At 39.7% G+C, this 20542-nt stretch overlaps 1 protein-coding gene across 1 annotated transcript in view; it reads left to right on the forward strand.

Moving 5' to 3' along the window:
• The first annotated feature begins 4336 nt into the window (after positions 1 to 4336).
• Positions 4337 to 20542, forward strand: part of LOC102087606 (hyaluronidase PH-20) — a 40603-nt gene continuing 24397 nt past the window's right edge. The window contains exon 1 of the mRNA XM_065048872.1: positions 4337 to 4416. The gene's annotated coding sequence lies outside the window, so the exon portion shown is untranslated. The remainder of the gene's footprint in view (positions 4417 to 20542) is intronic.

Genomic DNA, 20542 nt, shown 5'->3' on the forward strand with positions numbered 1-20542 from the left:
TTATTTAGCATAACACTGTGTCTAAAATTAGCACCAACTCACTGATGCTAACCAGATTCCTGAATAGGCACAGGAAGGATAGTGCAGTGAAGGATGACCTGGGTAAAATGCAAGAGGTATTGTTGTTCAGTGTTTGGACAAAGCATATAACAAATAGATAGCAAAAGTCAAATACCCAACCTGAAAAACTTGGCACAAGTCTGGCCAACATCTGTCCTCACTGAGGGTCCACAGCATCACTCAAGTATGGGCTCTGGTCGGAAGTGCTAACAACCATCTTCCGAATAACAGTCTCAAAAGCATTTATAGCATTTGCCAGAAATGGTTACAGCATTTGCCCATAGGTTGAGGACAGTCTCAGCAGCAAGCTGTATAATTTAGGTTTCTTCTTGCTCCTGCTGTCTACAGTCCTGACATTTTATCTTGCCGACTTGATATGCCTATGATTGCATGGTATTTTGAGTAAAGTGGAACGTTCAAGACCAAAAAGAAGACCTAAAATAATTTTAGGCCTGTTTTTCTACTTTTACCAAATGCTTGCATATATGAGGCTGCTGATGAGCTGCACTCATCAGACACCCAAAAACTGATACAGTAAGCCAGGAATATTGTTTGTTTAATCTGATTTTGTTAACAATTTTTTCAGTTGTATGGAGGCTGGATGAATAAGATCATTTGAAAGATGGCACACTGGATTCTCCCCATCTTGGATTCATACCTCTCAGCAGCTTGGTTTGTACAACAGGTCTGCTGTTCTTGGCTGGGCCTGGAGCGGCAGGCACAGAAAAGGCCCAGGTGGAATTATCTATTTTTAAACTGATTTTTGCATCAGCAGAAATTGGAAGCTGACCTATAACTCCAAAAGAATTTCCTAGAATGTGCATTCATCAGTTACTGCTGGCATAGCACAGTGAAAGTGGAGAGTGTTACACAAGCAAGTAGTAATATTACTAATATGTGCTATTATTAAGGCTATTAAAATACCAACTGGCAGTGCAGAAAATTTTGTGCCATTAAATATATATTAGGGCTTTATAATGAACTATCAGCATAACTGGTCCTGCGCAACCTTGGTAGACAGAGCTTTAGAGGAACATGTTCACTTTGCAGGTTTGTAGTGCTGGGATTGTATTCTGTGCTGAGAACTGAAGGCAGAGCAGCAATGGCAGTCGTGAACATCACCATGGAGCCAGGCCTTGGGGCTGCCTGCACTCTGGCCTGTGACACTGTCACCCTTCACATGCCAGGGAGCTCTTGGACAGGGATTAGAATGGCCATCACATGCACCTGGGCTGTGTCCAGATGGAGTGCCTGGACAGCACAAAGCTTGGAGGAAAGAGGAAGGTGAGGCTGAGAGGTGACCTCTGGGCTTTGGGGCCCCATCTGCTCTGTGGTGGGTTGAAGCACTGGTAGGTGCTGGCCCACTGCTCAAGCCATGCTAGGTTTCACCTACGTGTTGTAGAGAAATGGCTGAAAACTCATAAAGCTAAGTATCAATAAGAGGTTTATACCTATTATTTTTAATAGCTGGTGGTTTTTAAGTCACTTGCATAATTATTCCAATAAACACCTGCTCTTGTCTTAAAATGCTTTATAAAGGCCATAAACAACCATTTTACAGATAGTCAAACTGTAGTCCAAAGATACTGTCTTACAGCTGGTTTATGGCTGAGCCAAGAACAGGACAAGAGCCCCTGAACCCCGTATGAATGTGCTACCCCCAAATCCAAAGGATGAACTGGATCCTGCCTTACCACAAACAATTGCAACTGTGCATTCTCCAAAAGACATCCCTGAGCACAGCACAGGGAGGCCCCAAAGGACAAATGGTCCTTTCTTTGCCTCAGAAATCTAAAATGTTTCCTCCAGGGTCTTTCTCATGTTTTTTTCAGTGCTTGTGGTTAAAAGCACTGGTGTAGTTCTTGTCAAGTCAGTGCAGTTATGGCAGTGCACAACTGTTGAGCTCCTGATCTCAGCAAAAGCAGCTAAACATGAGGAATGGTACCAGAAATGACCTATGGTCTATCTCTACTAGGTGTTTTCATTCATTCTTTCATTACAAAAAAATAAATCACAGACTTACTTACATAAAACTAAAAACGTGAATTACAATCAGCAGGCATTTTCAGAGTTTGCCAAGTGAAGCTCTGAGCATTTTGTCTGTCTTAACTAGTTTAGCTAAACTGCCTCATATCCTGTCTTGAATGCTTTTTAACTGGTAAAAGTAGCTTTAATTCATCCTCTCTCCCTTTACTTCTAGAGTGACTTAAAGTAACTGTAGCAAAGGTCCTTTACTTTTGAAAGAAAGTGCCACATGAGGCTTTTAATACAGTCATTCCCACTCACTTGAAACGCACACATTGAGCTAGTCCACAGCACCATTCCCAGCTCTCCCCATTTGCCTGCTCCCAGTTCCAGCTGCTGAATAGAAAAGTCCTAAATTACAAACTCCTGAGCCTGTGGAAGCAAGCTTCAAAAGATGGTCCTTGGGCTCAAGATCTAGAAAGCGAGGAGGAACTCTGTAAAGTGGGCAGCTCTAGTGATCTGCCTCACTGTTGCAGCTGTTCATGGACCAGCGCTGCTCTGGCACACCCTGCTCTGCAGTGTCAGGAGCAAACCATCCCTGGGCACACACCTTTGGGCATATGGTACCCCTGGGAGAAGAGCTATGAACCTCCCAGGTGGTGCCTACTTAACGTTTATTTAGTTCACAGTATTAAAACCTGAGCTATAGGCACACAGGCAATGTGAGAACTGTCTTGTCTACTTGCTGAAAACGTTACTGCATATGCAGAATTCAATATAAAAGAACTACAGTCTATGAAAGGTATTTCTTTATATTGCCATCAAACCTATGAAACAGAATCTGCTTTAGCTGTAGCAGATTAGCTTTATTTACATGATTTGCCTGCTTCTTGAATATAATGCAGTACCTGAATTTTACAATAGAATCTTCACATTTTTATGTTCTGCCCTTTTTTGGGATAGGTTAATGAATAATATTCACAATTTTATCTTGTTATTTGAGTGACTTGATCTCTCTGACCAGATCAATCCAATTCTTTCAATCAAGCTTCAAGGCAAATGTTAATGAGGAAAAAAGTAAAATTTATTTTTTAGAAATTTTCTCTCATTTCAAATAAAATTTGCTGTTTCCTCAAGAGGTTCTTCAAAGAAAACTTGGTCATTAAAATACTAATTGGAAATGGACAGGAAAAGGTTATGAACACAGTCATATATCTATTGAAATCTGCCTAGAGGAATGTGATTACCTAGTTTCTCAGACTTTGTAGCACTGATCAATTCATCACATTGAAAAACATGGCAAGATAACCTTTCTAATCTTCTCTTTGCTCAGTGGAAGATTTGATGGTGTAGAAATGAACAAATCTAGTGAAAGGTTTGATTTGTTCATATTATATTTTGAGAAAGGACCACTTCCAAAATAAGGTGAACCTTTCTGGTGATTGAAAATAGAAGAGTGACATCACCTTTCTTTGTTCCAGACTTCACTACTGAGTATGTATTTTTATACAATGCAATCCAAATTTTTTTCCAGGATGACTCAAGAGATAGGAAAAAACCCCTATGTTTTCTGACTGTGTTTGACTTAGTAACACCGCGTCCCATTTCTGCTTTCTGAACTGTTCCGAGTCCCTTTCTGTGCCACAGCGCTGTGGCCAGGAGCCCAGGCAGCTGGTGAAGCAGCACAGCAACAGGATCAACAAACCAAACTCCTCCATGAGATCAGCCCAGCTACACAGGGAGAAGGAATCAGAAATGCAGCCCGTTTACACTGGCAGAGGTGGGTACCCATTTGCTTTGCTTCTGCTCACTAGGAGCAGGAATTGTACAGCTCCTTGGCAGCTCTGCCCTGCTTCTGCTGGACCGGCTTTCAGAGTAATCACAAAAGAACGTTTCTGGGTCTGCAACAGCATACTATCATATGGGCAGGGCTTTCATCAATGTGCTAGGGTTGCCCAAGCATCCCTGTAGCCTACTGTTACATAGCATTGCTTGCCAGTGAGTTGTGTCTTGCTTGACCAAGGAGGCCTGATGCACTAGTTCAAGAAGAGTCCAGTAAAAAGTACAAGCACACTCCCTTCAAGGCTCCATCTGTCTGACATACTTCTGGATGGTGCTGATGTTTCAGAAGCTTGCAGCTTTTCCAATGGCTGTTTTTCATTCTCTTTACATCTCTTGAGTTTTTGCAAAGCACTGAGTGCTTCCGTCTGCATACCAGGAGTCCTCACCCCTCCTGATTTAAAATGCTGGGAGGAGGTTGGGATTGCATTGTTTACTGTGCCAAAGAGTACATGCTGTAACAAGTGAGTGTGGGCATAAGTGGTGTGCCACAAACTCTGTGCCACCTAGGGAAGGACTAGAAGAACTGAATTTCTGCCAGCCAGTATAAAGGTAAGTTAGTCTGGGAACAGGCAGTTCTGGTAGCTCTCTCCTGCAGAGCCTTGTAAGAAGCAGATCTCATCAGAACCAGGTAAAAAAACTCTGTATGAATTTGCTTATTTTGGTTTAAGCCTGCTACTGCTTGAGCTGGGTCATTCCTAAGCTAAGGATGGGATTCAGGTATACCCCACCTGGCCCTCAGCTGCTCCAGAGGGACATGGGACTCTTGCAGATACTGTGTCACAGCTGCCAAGCCCACGCAGATACCTGGGAAAGAACAGGACAGTTATAATGTACTGTATATAGACACGTGAATCATCACCAGGTGCTTTTACAACTCTTTTCACTGGGACTTTTTTGGGTTTTAGTCTGCATAAATTTGCATTTAGAAAAAAAAAAAATCTGTGTCCTAATGCAGATGGACACTTACAAAGGTGCTTTGTTTAGCTTTGCTTACTAATAGATGTCCACTGGTAGCAACCACAGTGAACTAAGATGTTTCCATCTAGCATGCAGATATTATCAAATTCCTCAAAAACCTCTGCTCAGGTATTTCCCATCTCAATAGTCCACTACATTCCTTCTGTACATCAGGCTTTCCTAGTAATGTCTCATCACCACCTGACCCCTTTTGCCACCTGCCATTTAGAGGCCTATTTCACACTTGCAGCTTGGTGGGATCCTCTGGAAGTCTCATCTATCTGACTGCCAGTGGGTGACTTGATAAGTGTCCTTAGAGCATGTCTCCTGGACGTCTGAGGCAGAGCCAGCTAATACTGATAAACCCCAGCTCTATCTCGTATTATTCTACAGGCTAGTATTGTGGGAAATGTGTTTAAAAGACCTGTTTGCTGATCTTGTTTGGAAGCAGAGACTTAAACTCAGGCCTCTTGCACTTCTAACTAAGGTTCATGAATCTTTCCATAGTAATGCAAAAAATAAGAAGTACTTTTGCTGAAACATTACAATGGTGGGAAAAACAGCAAGCTTTTGTTCTTTTTACATGTAATATGATTATTTTCTCGGAGCAGAAAGCCAAAGACAAGGGTGTTTGGGCTGTGAAGGTCAGCTGCCGCAGGAGGGATGGGCAGCTGGGAACTCAGGGTGACCCCAGGATGGGCCATGGCCTCACCAAAGGTGCAGTCCCATGAGAGCTGGACATGGCAGGCAGAGCCAGCTGCTGGTGACATAACCCGTTGACCACCTCAGATGAGGCAAGTGAAGAGTAGGTCCAAGTGCTGTCCAGAGAGCCCATTCAGGAGCAGCAGGACATGAGGTAGGAGACAAGATTCCAGCGTGGGCTTGAGGGATCCACCCAGCAGACAGGGCCAGGGCCAGGGCTGGAGATGGGCACCCCTGCAGCATCTATGGGTAAAGACCAAGAGCCCCAGGCTGAGCTGAAATGGGGCTCCTGGGCCATGGGATGGGGTGGAGTGAAGCTCCAGAGGAGGCTGGACAGGGACAGAAAGGCCACCAGTGCCTTCAGGGCTGTGACAGAGAAGTGTTTGAACCCCTTTGGTAGAACAGTCACCTGGACATGGAAGGCAAAGGCTCCAGGCATGAGATGAGCCATATCCATGAGAAGCTTTGGATGCTGTGACATAGGTATCTCTCCTAACATCACGGTGCATCAGGAAAAAGTCTCAAGTTTCCTAAATTCCCAGCAACGTGCCCTAGCTTGGTGTTTATTTTGAGAAAGCCAGCACAAGAGAATATTTTGAAACCTACAAATAATACATTTAAAAACAGATCCCTCCCTGTAAGGTGAGGACTCTGCAGACCATGGGTGAAGTGCTGGATTAAGACCTCTTGGAACTGCTCTGGCTTTGGTCCTTAACATGTTTTATGGCCATGTGAAAGTCTATGTTTGTTTTGCACCTTCGAAAAATATACTAATTCACCATCGTCATGAGATCTTCTGTGGAAATACTAGCACAAATTACTCCTAATACAATTTCTTTTTCTGACTGAAATTTAGATATTTATTAAAGTATTGTATGCCTCACTTAACCTTAGGATTGAATAGAGAGAGGTCAGGAATGTAGAGAAAGGAAAACAAAAACAGATTTGAGGTAACCTCTTTCAGTAACAAGCTAGATTAAGTGAAAGAGTAGCTCTACCACACAGATTCTCAGCTGACAAGCTTGGAAACCCATCTAAATCACTTAGCATCTAAAAGCCATGAAATTTCACTTGTTTATGCACAGTCCACTCATTTTTAGCACATCTTAGCACAAAGCTTCTAATATTCTAAACAGACAAGAAAAAAATCAAAAGCTTTATGCACAGACATACCAAGCAATTTAAAATATATATCACTTCCTCTGGGAAAAAAAATAGATGGACTATGTGAGAAGTATCTAATAAATGTTCCGGAGGATACTGAGCATTGTTTCACAAATACATTGCTCAATCTTTCAAATTTATTTACATGTACATGGACAGGTCTGCTATAAACATTACAGCATTGGTTACTGTTAGTGTTGATAACATGACTGTGTGTTTAAGTTTTATTGTGTACCTTAATTCCCAGCGGCCTGGCATTGTATACATTAAAATATCTATTTAACAGACCCTAACTACGGGATGCAATCTCAAGAATAACTCTGAGAATTGACACATACCCAAGATGTTGTCTTCCTACTAAATTAATGACAATAATGAGGGTAATGAGATTTCAAAAAGTCCTGTTTTTCTCTTAGACAGACGCAGTTAGGGAAAGAATGTGATACTGGCAGGTAGACAAACTCTGTTGGTACAAAATGGTAGAGTCTGTTAATCTTTGCCAGCTCATTGTGTTTGCACATGCTAATGGCAAGAATGAAAGTGCTGTCACTTGGAAATATTTATATCGAGGTACTACAATCATCTTTCATGCCGTTAAGCAATGTATGAAACAGAAGAGGGGTTCAGCTGTTGTAGCACCACCTATTTTTGACATAAGAAAACAGCCTGAGCAGAGCCTGCTGGATCCCTGTTTATCAATACATTGTGGGGGGCATAGGTTATGATAAATCTGTTTTTACCAGTTTTTCAACTTGTAAGCAGCATAAAGCAGCCCATAAAACAAATCAACAAATCAACAAAACAGGATTCATTAAGTGAGAATGCAAGGTAGGGTTTTTTTGTTATTATTATTAAATCATAACTAAAATGTCACCTGTCAAAACATACCTTCTCCTTTTCCTAGGAAGAAGAGTAAAAAAAAAAGTGCAACAGGTAGGGTAGAATTGCAGGCAACGGGTTAGGAATTTGGTCCCTTTTCCCCAAGATTAATGCCCTGACAGGACAGGCCCTGGCCACGGCAGGACCGCAGCTCAGAGCACCCACCGGCTGCAGAGTAGCAACCCAGAGGAGGAGCAAATCCTGCTCCTGCCAGGGTGAGGTGGCGATGCCCTGGGCCAGGTTTGACCCTCTGAGCCAGGGCAGCGGCCAGAGCTTCTCAAAGAAACCCACGGGCAAAAGGGAGGGCTTGGGGGGAAAAGAAAAAAAGAGAAGACTTGGAACAACTGTGGGAGATCTTCATTTTCAACTGCATTTTCCAACAGTTATGTCCTCTTATTTCCAAGGGATTCAGATAATGTAACCCAGATGCTTATCTGGCTATGACTTTAAAGACTCCAAAGTTTTCTTCAGTCAGGAAATGAAAAAATCCTTTTATAGCTGTTTCATTTCAACAAATGATTTTGCCTTCAGCTTTGTAACTTACAAGTAAATTTAAGATCAAAATGAAAATGGAAAGTAATTTAAAATGGCAAACTTTTTTTTCCAGAATGTTTTTGTATTGTTGCAACTTTCTATCCCATTTTTCCTGAGATTTTATGAGAAAAAGTAAACAATTTAATATATCTTAGAAATACATATAATTAAGAGTGGTGCCCTTTTTAATGCAAGACAGCTTTCCTGGCAGCTCTAAATTCTGCACTTCAAACATTAAAGTCAAACTACTCTTTAAAACATTTGCTCCATGCATTCTGCAGAATGCTACAGATCATTTGGTCATTTCCACCTGTGCAGAGGGTCTTTAACATCTCAAAGCCAGAGATGGTTAGAATGCAAATAGACACACAAGGGGATCTTTTTACTAATGTTTACACTGTGGACACTATGATCTTTGTTTAAGAATGTAATTACCAACCAGCTCCAACCAATTTAAATAGAATTCAGGCTTTCGAATCCTTTAAATGCTCAAGCGATTCTATGTGCTGAAGGCATGCTCCCTCTGGCTTAATTTATACTGATAATGGTAATTCAGGGATGACAGCAGCACTGAAAACAGGAAAAAGAAATACCACTCAAATTCAGGTGAGAACTGGGGCTAGAGAAGAGGGTTCAGTTACAGTCAGCTGCACCTTTCAGTGATCCTTGCCCAAAGACTAAAGAAAAATGAAGTCTGAACTCTTAGGGAAAAAAAAAAAAAAAGGAGAGTTTTCTTTCAGCCTGTCATAGTCCATGCTCCTTGCAAGAATTTTATTTTTTTTCTTTTTTACTGGAAATAGAAAAATGTCACAAGATATCCTACTCAGATGGTTCTACCAAAATCAAGAACAGAGAAATTACTGGAAATTGCATTATAAAGCCTCACCTAGGAAAGTTGCCTGGTTCAGGAAACTTAGGGCAGTTTCAGTTACAGCTGGACAGCTTCTCGCAAGCTGAACAAAGCTTCTGAATATTCACATCTCTGATTTTCCTCTTACTTATGAAAACATTCTTTTTAATATTTATACTTATGTATATCAACACCAGACTCTATACTTTAACCAACAATTTAGGCAATATAGAAAGACTAGCATGTAAAAAGGTTACAAAAACAGACACCGAGTTTACTGACTTTGGGCTGAATTGAAGGTTCTTCCCTTTGGGGCTTGAATGCCATTAGGTTTCCACGCTGCAAAGAGCAAATACCTTGAAAAACTTATCCTCTAAGGGTCACAAGCCAGCTGTTCCTTTCTACCACATGTAAGCTGCAAAACTCAAGAAAACATTGCTATCCCTTGCTACTGTTGCATTTGCTATTGCTTCAGCAAAACTATTCTTCCCCCTCAATTTTCTTCTTTACTTCTGCAAGAATTCTCTATACCCCCTATCAAGAGGTTATATCCAGCCGAGTTCAGTGATAGACATTCACCCGGCAGCAAACACAGCTGCTTCTGAAATTCTGCTTAGCTGAAATGTATCCCTGTGAGGTGAGTGGGATAATAAGGTTTTCTTTCATGTAGCTAAACCTTTGTGTGAGTCTGCTCCACATTGTCCTACAGGACTAAGCTATTTAAGAATACCAACAACAGCCGCAATAGCTAATGGGCCTGTAAGATGATTTGCATAATGAAAAATCCATATTAATCTTAACTAATTAACATGGAAGAATGGTGTTTGAAAGAAAGCATCTTCTTCCATTTGGAAAACACTAAAATTTGTGGAAAGTTCATACGAACTCTTTATTGCCAAAAAGGCTGAGTATCAGGCTACAGGTGGGGGAAAAAATAATATTATTGTATTATGAAATATGGTGATCCAAACAAAAAATGTAGATCAAACATTAGGAAACTTTGCAAATGGATCCAGTAATGCTGCAAATTCTTTGTGTAGAAATCGTCAAACTTTTAATTTCCGCACAGACGCGTCAGAGGTATGGTTATCAACTGCGCAGGGAATTCAGCTTACCCAGCACGGCAGTGGGCACTGGGGACAGGACAACTAGATCAAGCCCTTGCACCAGGACACATGATGGCCACTCAGTACCTACATATTTGAGAGATTTTACACACCAATGCCGCATCACTTGCCTCCATAAATGTAAATCACACACTATTCACCAGTGGAATGATTATTGCTATTAGTTCTGCGGTTGTCCATGAGACAAAGACAGAATTAAATTAGAGGAGGTGTGGAACCAGAAAGGAGGAGTTTAAACAGGTTTGGGGAGGTTCCCTTCAAAACATTTTACACTTTGGACATGAAAGGGCAGGAAAGAGCAGGGATTTTGTCTGATAGTCGTGGGTCCTGGATAGTCTCCTCCTTGTGCTGAAGAAACTTCAAAGAGCACCTTGTCCCCTACCCAGGGGCAGCCAAACAACCTGGGCTGTGAAAGACACTGGAATGTTTGTGGCTTTAGGCATTTTGCTGCCTGACACACCTCATCTTTTACTGACCTAAATTCACGATTTTTTTAGTTGCTTCGGGGCATTCACATAGGCTGCCTCCACTTTGAAGATGAGGATGTTAAAAATGTTAAACACCCCTGTGATTATTTACATGCAAATTTACATTGTATCATTTACATTATAGCAATAAAAACAATAAGGTCAGAATTCAGCAAAAGGTCAAAAGTCAGCATTTTCTACATGAAAAATATTTTCCACTGAAAAATATTAATATTTGACCAACTCTAACCTGAGCTCAGTAGAATGACTGATGGATATCACATGTCCTTTCCTCAGATATCAAACACAAAGCTTTCAAAGCTACAATGAAGTTGTTACACACTGCCTTCCTGTGGCTCCTGGAAAGATTTTCACTCCAAGTTTCACCATAAAATGCAGCACTGCAGAGCAGTTGTTCTCAGGATTCATTTACAGAGTAATCCCCTTCCTCAGCTCATGGCAATTTAACAGCCCTGTTCCACTAAATTCTTTACATTCTAGATCTCCAGGTAACTCTAGAGCCTGGTCCTAATCTTAGTACAGTCAATGAAAAGAAGTATGTTAATTTTGATGGCACAGGATCAGATCCTTAGTCAAGGCATTTTATCAGCAGATTTTGTTTTGTTTTGGTTTTTTTTGTTGTTTGTTTTTTTTAGAAGGGGTAATAAACACAGTAAATAAATATCTTCACTTGACCTCCTCAGTCGCTATACTTATATTCTCTTTCTTTTGCTCCTTTTTATTAGCAACCTATGATTCCTTGCCACTTGGTTGCCTTTTTTACCCTTCCATCCTGTTTCTGAATTGCACCTAAATTCTCCATGTGAGGCCAAGTTCTCTTCCTTTCTTCTCTTGACGAAGAAAGTTTGTGGTGTAAGAGGGCGATGACTCTCTTCAACCTATATTTCCATTCTGCAGTATCTTGGTTTTACTTTGTGTGAAAAAACTCAGCGTTATTCACAAATAAAAGCAAGAGAAGATCTCTGCTTGATTTTCCCTCAGAGACAAGAGCCACTGAATAAGTAAATTGCATTTGAGGGGAACGGGAGTACATTTTCTGAGTTAGTAGCAGCTCTCAGGGAACTAATTGTAGTAAAGCGCTCAAGTTTCACAGGCCAATGGGCACAGGGAAACAGTGGTAGCAATCAAAGAAGGAAATATCTTTATCCCTCAAGGAAAGATAGTTGGATAAAAATAATATAATGTAATAAATATAAAAATAATATAAAGCATTTGCGCAGTGAAAGAGTTGTATCTAGGAAAATAAATTCTATCAGAGAATAACAACCATCAGTGACTGACAAACTAGTGGTTTCATCTAACTGCAAATAAATACCAATCAAATTTTATGTAGCCGTGGGAAATCACAAAGCACTATCCCTGCATTTGCAATATTGCACACTGATCTGAGCAGGACTCTGACTCAAAACGATGTTAAGTGTTATAAGCCATTTAGGGAAAGAGAACATGAATGGGAATTGAAGAGACGACCATATATATATTAAAAAATATATAAAAATGACTGATTACACAAAGATTCATGGTAAAAGAGGACAAAATCACAGGCTTTAATAAAAATCACTGCAGATAAAAGGAGGGAACCTACCTTGTGTGATGTCAAAGGTTGGAAATAAAAACAATGGACTAAACCTAGGTTAGGAGGGAAAGTCTGGTGAGTATTAGGGTAAAATGAAGGCTGTAAGGTTATTTTGTCCTATATGAAGTATGTGAAAAGAATATGTGAATCGTTAAAGAACAGATCAGGTGACCTACTAAACCTTATCTCACTTATAAGATTCTTTTAGCTACATTCAGAGAATGAAATGTCATTAACCTCAATATCATTGATACTTTTGGTAAAATAAGTTAATCTGGCACCTTGTTCCTGTATAAGAAAAAAAGAAAATATTTTATTTAACATTCATATTGTCATTGTCTGAGTTATTTTGGATAATAAATAAAAGAACTGCAGCATTTTTGACCAGCACAACTCACTCTGCAGCTTTCTAATCCCTGCAGTGCAATGTGGAGACATCCACTTGCAACCATACGATCTACAAAAAGCTGCCAGGTGGTTTCATATCATCCATCTGAATTCTCCCACCCTCCCTTTGAGGAACTGATGAGGAGGGTGATATTCATTGTCAAACCCACTTCCACGTGCTGGGCCAAAGTTAATTACACGGGACTCGGGCTGGCTTACACCTGCGTAGGATCCAGCATGTGACAATGTTCACCACATTGGGAAATGAATGACGAGCACTACCCTACTAATGTGTGATGTAACCATTAACTCAAGGGCAGTCACAGAGAAAGCTATAAATGAGATAAAATCAGTAGAGCATAGACACTATTTGCTAAGTGCCAGCTGTTAACCAGGGCAGTGAGTTAATTTTTAAAGGAAGAATTTGCTGCAAGAGAGTCGTGCATGCTCCCACAGCTCCCAGATGGATTGCACCTTGCTGGCATGTGGAACCCAGCCTGGGAGCAACAGTGAGGATGGCGCAAGCAATTTTTCTCCCTGAGGTTGTCTGTTGTTGTTACCTATTTTGCTACATTTGATGACTCCTGCTTCCAGATGGAAACTTATAGCTTAGCTGAATTAAATAAAAAAAGGTTTTCTCCCTGTTTTGCAGATATATTCTTTGATTGTGACATACAATGTATGTCAGAGCAAATGTGTTTTCAAGTGCTGCTGAAAAGGCACAGGCAGTACCCTTGAGTGATTTTTCCCCACCACACTTTTACCTATGGTGGTGCAGAGAGGAGACTGAAGAAGTGCCAGCTCTTTCCTTCCCCTTCCTGCTTTATGGCTGGCTGATACAACATGTGTAAATTTGAGTCATCTGGAAAGGCAGCCACACCATGTACAACAGGATGTTATCTGTTACTGGGTTTCTATGGGACAGTTCCTTTGCTTTGGCATCGGTTTTTGAAACTAGATCGATTTAAGAGGGTTGTTCCTTTGCTTCCAAAGTATTTTAGGCCAACCTTTGGGTTATCAATCTGTAACACAAACTAATTTCATGCTGTTTCTTTATTTTACGTTGTGGGGAGATGAACAAGTGCTTGACAATGGCACTCATGAAGCACTCAGGATCTGTTAGCATTCCTGATTTTCTAAAGCTAGATTTCAAGCCAAACTGCTGTAAAAGCTAAAGGGTTTGAATGTCCTTGTGCTTGTATGTACGAACTCACTAAGCTATTGGCATCTGCATTCATTTTCTTTGAGTCACCGTTATTGAATCTGCCCTGGTTGCTGCTCAGACCCTATTGTTGACCATGCTGATCTCCTGTATTTGTTCTTCATAAAAATAACTTATCCAGTTATTACTGCAGCAATTCAATATTGTTTATACAGTAGGCATCTTTAGAGTTAACTTGGTACAGGTAACGATTTTATTAAACTGTCTAATGCTGTATGCTCTTTGGAAAAGTTATCGATATCCATGTTTGGATTTTACTTTTTGTATTTTTTTTTCAAGTATGTGATGATTAGAATTTATATAATTTTATTGAAAATTAGGCTAAACATCAAGTATTCAGCTATGCACTATCTTGGGGAAAATTCAGATGTGCCTCTAAACCAGACAGTTGCTGCCCCAGTAGGTCCGTCACTTGCCTTCAGACTGTGCACTGACTCTCAAATTGAGTAATTTTGTATGATGATATTCACATTGTCCTTTATCACATCCCGAGCAGTGCAATATAGTGCAGAAAGTGCTTCAGTCTCCTAGGGAGAGAAATTACTTTTCATGTTCTGTGTGAATAACTGACTGTTTAGGTCTTGAATTCATCTACATACCCTACCTTTCATGCACTAATTAGGGGCCGGCTCTCCTTAGGTACCATCTGCAGGCACTGCAGAGAGACAGGCACTTCTGCAGGGCGATTACTCCCCCTTCACCCACCGTTCAGGATTTGAGATGAACCTGAGAATCCTACGGAGCGATTCTATGATAACTGCATTCCTCAAGTAGGCACCTCAGCTAAATGCCCGACGTTACCTGGGTAAACCACACTGTGGGCATTCAATTCTTACAACTTTAACCATTTATGCATTAGGTCTGTGGACCCAGCTATGTGCCCCTGACTTAGTCATTAGAGGGAGAAGTGATCTCCTGGCAACGATAAATCTACTAGACAAATGTGGCACATAGATGGGATGAGTCATGCTCTAGGGGTTTCTGTCTTTTTCTGTCAATGATCAAGAGTATCTGGAATAACTACCTTGGAGCAGGGACCTAATTTTCAGATGGCTGAGAGAAATCCCATTCTAAATGAAGTATCAGTTTGGCAGCTCAATGGGCCATAGTAATCTTTTAGCTTATCCAGCAGGATAAAATAGGCAGCAGGATGTAAACTTCCCTATAACATTCTGTGAGTATCATTCAAGGTTATTAGGCTCTGATTTGCCTGTAGAGTGGGAAAATAGCTCAGTCTTCATTGCCATTAACTCAATTACTTTCAGCTGTACTGCAAATTTTATGACAGAGAGCTGAATAGTCACTATACCAATTTTATGTGATGCAGCAGGTAGCTAAGATACTAACTGGATAGACTGGAACTGAACTTTCAATTTAGTTGTGATGCCATGAGAGAAAAAATAGATTTAACTGTAGATACTTTGAATGTGTTAAGAGAAGGGATGGAGAAAGGACAAGTACCGTCTACATATGGGATAAAGATTACAGGTTTCACGAGGTTTTTAATGTTCTCAAGTCTTGATCATCTATTTTTTATAACAATGCCTGAAATTAATTTTTAGTGTGGTTTTGGTGGTTTTCTGTTTGTTTGTTTAAGTCATTTAAAGGTCCTAATAATTCTGTAATCATATTGCATACAAGAATGAACAACTGGCTGCTACAGTGATAAATTCCTCACAAGATTACAAAGAGCAGCCTTGAACAAGTTGCTTAGTATTGGCTTGTAGGGTCTGGGATGAATTCTGCAGTGCAGAAGCAAGATCAAGTGTGAGATTGAAGTTTAACTCATTCTAGTGTTACTGGCTGCAATGTGCAGAAATTCAAAGTTTGGTTTTGCTCAAGAAGGAATTAAGTGAGCCCAAACCTGATGTTTTCATCTGGGAAATCGGAAAAAAAAAAAAAAAAAAAGAGCCTATGTTTTTAAACATAGTTATTAATTCTGGGTGGTGAAATGTCCAGTACAAGTTAAAATTTCCAAATTAGCCTTACACTGGCTATGGAAGTATAAGAAGCTTTTAATGCTTCTGGAGACAAATATGTGGCACCAGAAACTGAAAGGAGTTTTCAAAATTACAATGGTTCTTCTATTTCTACACTAGTTTGTAATGAAAATGTGAGCAGCCTTTAAAGGCTTTATCTAGCAAACAATCCTGCAATGTGTCTCATCTCTTAAATTATTATGTTGTCTGACGTATCTGAAGGCAAAAGACATTATGTATTATGTATCAACCAAGGTAAAGAAAATGAATCTAAGTCAAGGAAATGTTTGAATACTGCAGAATTCAAAAGATAACATCCTGAAAGGGTCCTCTGGAGATACCTGATTAGCCCTCACTTTCCAAAGTTAGAATTATTTATACCTACGACTTTCTTGAAAGATTTCCCAACTCTTCTAGACAAAGTATTCTACTGTTTATTTGCTCTTACTACTACATTTTTTTCTAATATTCAAGTCTTTGTTAATGTGATTGAGATTCTTCAGTCCTTGTCTAACCCCTAGTGGATGTGGAGAATGTGAGTGTTCTTTCATCCCTTTTAATAATTTTTAATCCTTTCCCCTTTCGTGCCTATTGAAACTATTACTGTGTTTTCCTAATGATCTCCTCTAAAGAACAGTCCTTTATCCCTTCAGTCTTACCATGCGGTATTTTCTAGACCTCTATTGATTTCCATGTTCTGCTGCATCTTAAGTATTCTACTCAGTTGATTTATTTTACCTAAGCATACATTTTTTACATAAGTCTCTACTGAGCTGAATCTAACTTTTTCCTGGTCACTCCTTCCATTTGAGAATTCTTTTTTCATCCCAGGCCAGACCTATGGCAGACTTGTAGGCCACCCGTGTTGTAGGTCATGTTAAGTAAAAAATGAACACTTGTCAGAAGATACAGGTAGACCTCTTGCAGGTGCTACATGCTTTAGCATTAAGCATATACACACTTGCTCCTGTACAAAGCTGCAGCAGGTATTTGAGGCAGGATCAGAGCAAGATACATGTTAACTGACTCTAAATCTATTCCCGAGATATCCAACACTGAGTTATAGATAATTATGCATTATAAGGCTGTTTGAAGTAGCAAATAAATGGTGATTTACTAAATATGGTAGCAAAATGGTTGTGTATCCTGTGAACACTGGAAGTGATTAGCTTTGAAAATTAATTTTGAAAATGAATTATTATTTTCCTAATATTTTCTTGAAAAAAATAGTATTATAAAATCTTAAGAAATAGGCGATTCTGACTATTGTCCAAGCCATTATTAAGTTCCCCTTTTATCTGGTAGCATACAAATTCAGAAGTAATATGACAGGAGAGAAAGAAATGCTTCCTAAAAGTTTTGTGTTGCTGATATAATACTCAGAATGGAGTTTCTACATTTGCAGCTTGCAAGATCTTTCCCTTTTTCAATAAACTGATCATTTATTTCATATTCAGAGAAACATCTGTACTAGTTGATTTGCTCCCAGTTTGCTCAACACAGGAGCAAGAAAAGAGAAAAAACCCCTCCACCAGTTAAAACAATCCTACATAAAGATTTTGAATTCTGTAATCTCTATCTTGCCCTCATGTAATTTCATAATGATATGATTACAGGTGGTTTTGTTAGCAAGTTCAAATACCTGCAGCTGGGGTCTGAAAGACTGATTTGGAAATAAATAATTAACTCTGTTTTATACAGGTGTTCTGGAAGTTCATGTATCATCTTTATATAGACAGTTTCCATGTAGAGTCAAGCAAAGAAGAAACCGTAATGGTTCTCAAATGACTAGTTGAAGGGTATAAAAAAAACCCTCCAGAAATTCTATTTCTATATTGCAAAGAATTGAATTATTGAAAATCAAATATAGTCTAGACGTGAAATTCTCATGGAAATTGCCATTTCCCAAAGCTGTTCCTGTAGGGTCTAAAAATATTAGGTAGTGTCATGTGGAACTGTAGTGTAATTCTTATAATGTAAAACAACATTTTAAGACTACATAAGATAAATAACCCATGAACACTCACATTGCTGCCCAGAATCATCATTTCACTTGCCATGGGTCTTCCTGATTTTGTTTTGGCACTGGTCTTTATGACTCCAAGTAGTTCTTTTTATGTCTTTAATATGTAGATTGCTAGCCTGAGAAGACACTTACCTTTCCTATACTGCTTTGCAATCCAAATGAACTGCTACCTCTGCAGTTTCCAGAAGTCATTTGAATGCGTTTCACAAGCAGGTGAAGCAGTTCAGAGGCAGTTTATAATGCAGATTTGCTTTAAGGCCACATTCCAGCTGTGTTAGTTGTGGAAATTCATCGGTATGGGAGCTAGCTGGTAAGAAACCTCCTACCCAGGTTCCTGTGAAAAGCCTTGACTTTTTTTGTTTTAATTCAAATTCAGATAGTCATCTTCACACAGAACATTTATGACCTACTTTAATTAGCACTTTTCTCAGCAGGCTTAGTAAATTGGACTCTTATTTCTTGAAGGCCAGGCGGTGGGATCGGTTTCTTCAAGCATTCTAATAAACTGAGATTGCTATTTATTTAAATAATTCATATTTTCAATGTTATTTTAGAAGTGCATAACAACTTTGCTAGACTGGATTTAAAATTACTTGTATTATTGTTCTTAATATGGAAATTATAAGTAAAATTCCCTGGGTCTGGCTCCTCTGTTCATCTGGCAGAAACAAATAAGGAATACCCTTTGGTAGTTTGTGCAAGATGGACAGATTATTTTCAGACAGCTCTGGTTAGAAACAGGTACTAATCTATTTCTAATTTCTGCACAAATGGTATATAAGCCAGCAAAAGTTAAATAAAACAAACAAAGAGAGAGGCCTCTGGAGCCCTTGAACTTCTTGTAAAACAGGGCAAAGATTGATCATAACCTTTTAATGCCTACATTTCAGAACTTCCTTCTAGCGCATGAATAGTTATGACAAAGCTGTAATGAGTCTTGCTCTCCATGGTCTTACTCTCCATGATTTCACAAGCAGGATGGAGGAAAAAAAGAAAAAGCAGACTCAGCAGGGAAGTTTGAATACTCAGGAAAAAAAATCAAATTTAACTGCAAGAAAGTCTCAGAAGAAAAGCTTTGAGATCAAAGTCCAAATTCAGTTCAATACATGCAAAGGTGAAGGAAACAAAAACCTATCAATCAAACACGCTGAGGAAACTTCTTTTTTGCTTTTGATAGAAAATGTCAATCTGTTTAAAAAACAAACCAGAGGACCCAACAGAAGCTAGCAGGGAATATACGGTTCTCGAAGAAATTCATGCAAGTCCACACTGACTAGTGGGGCAGTGACATATAGTGAAGATCAGAATTATTCACCAAGGAGGGTGTATTCCTGGTCAGTATCATATGTGATATTTTCTACACCTTATTACTCTCTGTAACTACAGCATTGCTACCACAAACATTAGTATTTTAGAAAATGTGGGTGGAGAACAGTAACATGGATTTTGCATGTCTACCCTATGAATAACTTCCATGTGGGTTATATTTCCATAACAGGAGAAAGGTTCTGGAACATTAGTAACATTCTGTCACAAACAAAAAAAATCTACCAAAAAACAACCCCCTCCCCCAAAAACAACAAAAAAATTAGTCTGGCATCTGAGACATAAGCAGGATTTCCTGGGATCCAGTGGTCCTGGTATTCTAAGTGGCAAGAATTTAGCAATACAGGGAAGACTGTAAAGTGTTTCTTGTACTCTCCGATGTTTGCAATGGCAGGGATGCAGAGTGGTTTAGCTCCTTTTCTATGCCATTGTGACAAGGATGTGTGCTTCTCTCTCTTCTCTCCATGTGGAAAGGATCCTTTTCTTGACATGCACATGAATAGGCCAGCGGGCTTGCTCTTGCTAGAGGCACAATACCAAATGTCCACTATATTAATGAATGTGGGCTCATTGGTATAAATTCACATAGGTGCACCAGAGCTACCCGCACGGCATGGATTTTAATAAATGAGAATTTAGGACTAGATAAGCTTCAGACGCATCCCGTGCTATTGCTGTTGGTTCAAGCTGGAGATCAGTTTGCGAATCTTATTGCACTTGGTCTGGGTGAGGGAAGGGTGGCTCCTTCTTTACTCCTTTTTGAATGCTGCTGCTTTCAGTATGTACATGTGACACAGAGGAATATATCTTTCTTGACATAAAACTTTTTTGCTCAGATTGCTTTTAGCTTTCACATCTGAAGATATAACTTGAAAGTGCCTTGGCACAGATTGACATAAAAGACAATGAGACATGAAAGGCAATCAGGTAAATAAGAAAATTGTTATTTACTAATTTTTACAGTGCCTATTGTAATGGCAGCTTGGCAGGGGATTAGAAAAATCTAAATGTAAATTAGGTATGTCATTCTCAAAACTAAAATGAGTTAGTTATTCAAAACTGAAAGGAAAAGAGATGGAAAAAATAAAAGGCAAAAGAGCCTTTAAAGCTTAGATCTGAGTCCCAGAAGGCACTGAGTGCCAGCCACATTGCAGGAGGCCTCCCCCGGGAGAGCTGTGCTGCCCATCACAGGATTTCTTTAGCCTGCCCAGAGGAGCACAAGTCAGAGCATATGCAAATGTGCCAGAACAGGCAAAATCAGAACTGCAGGAGGGTGGTGCTGTGTCCAGACTAAAAGCTGTGCAGAGACAGCAACAGCAGCTGCTCTGCAGAACCCAGCGTGGGACCGACACCTGCCAGTTTGGTCAACAGGCATTTTTAGGCTTAGAAGGTAGAGTACAGAACTATCCCACAAATTGCTCAGCTCCAGTCCTAAAAGTAGTCCAGGCAAACTAAAAA

This window comes from Columba livia, chromosome 1 (genome assembly GCF_036013475.1).
Source record: "Columba livia isolate bColLiv1 breed racing homer chromosome 1, bColLiv1.pat.W.v2, whole genome shotgun sequence".
NCBI classification, from domain to species: Eukaryota; Metazoa; Chordata; class Aves; order Columbiformes; family Columbidae; genus Columba; species Columba livia.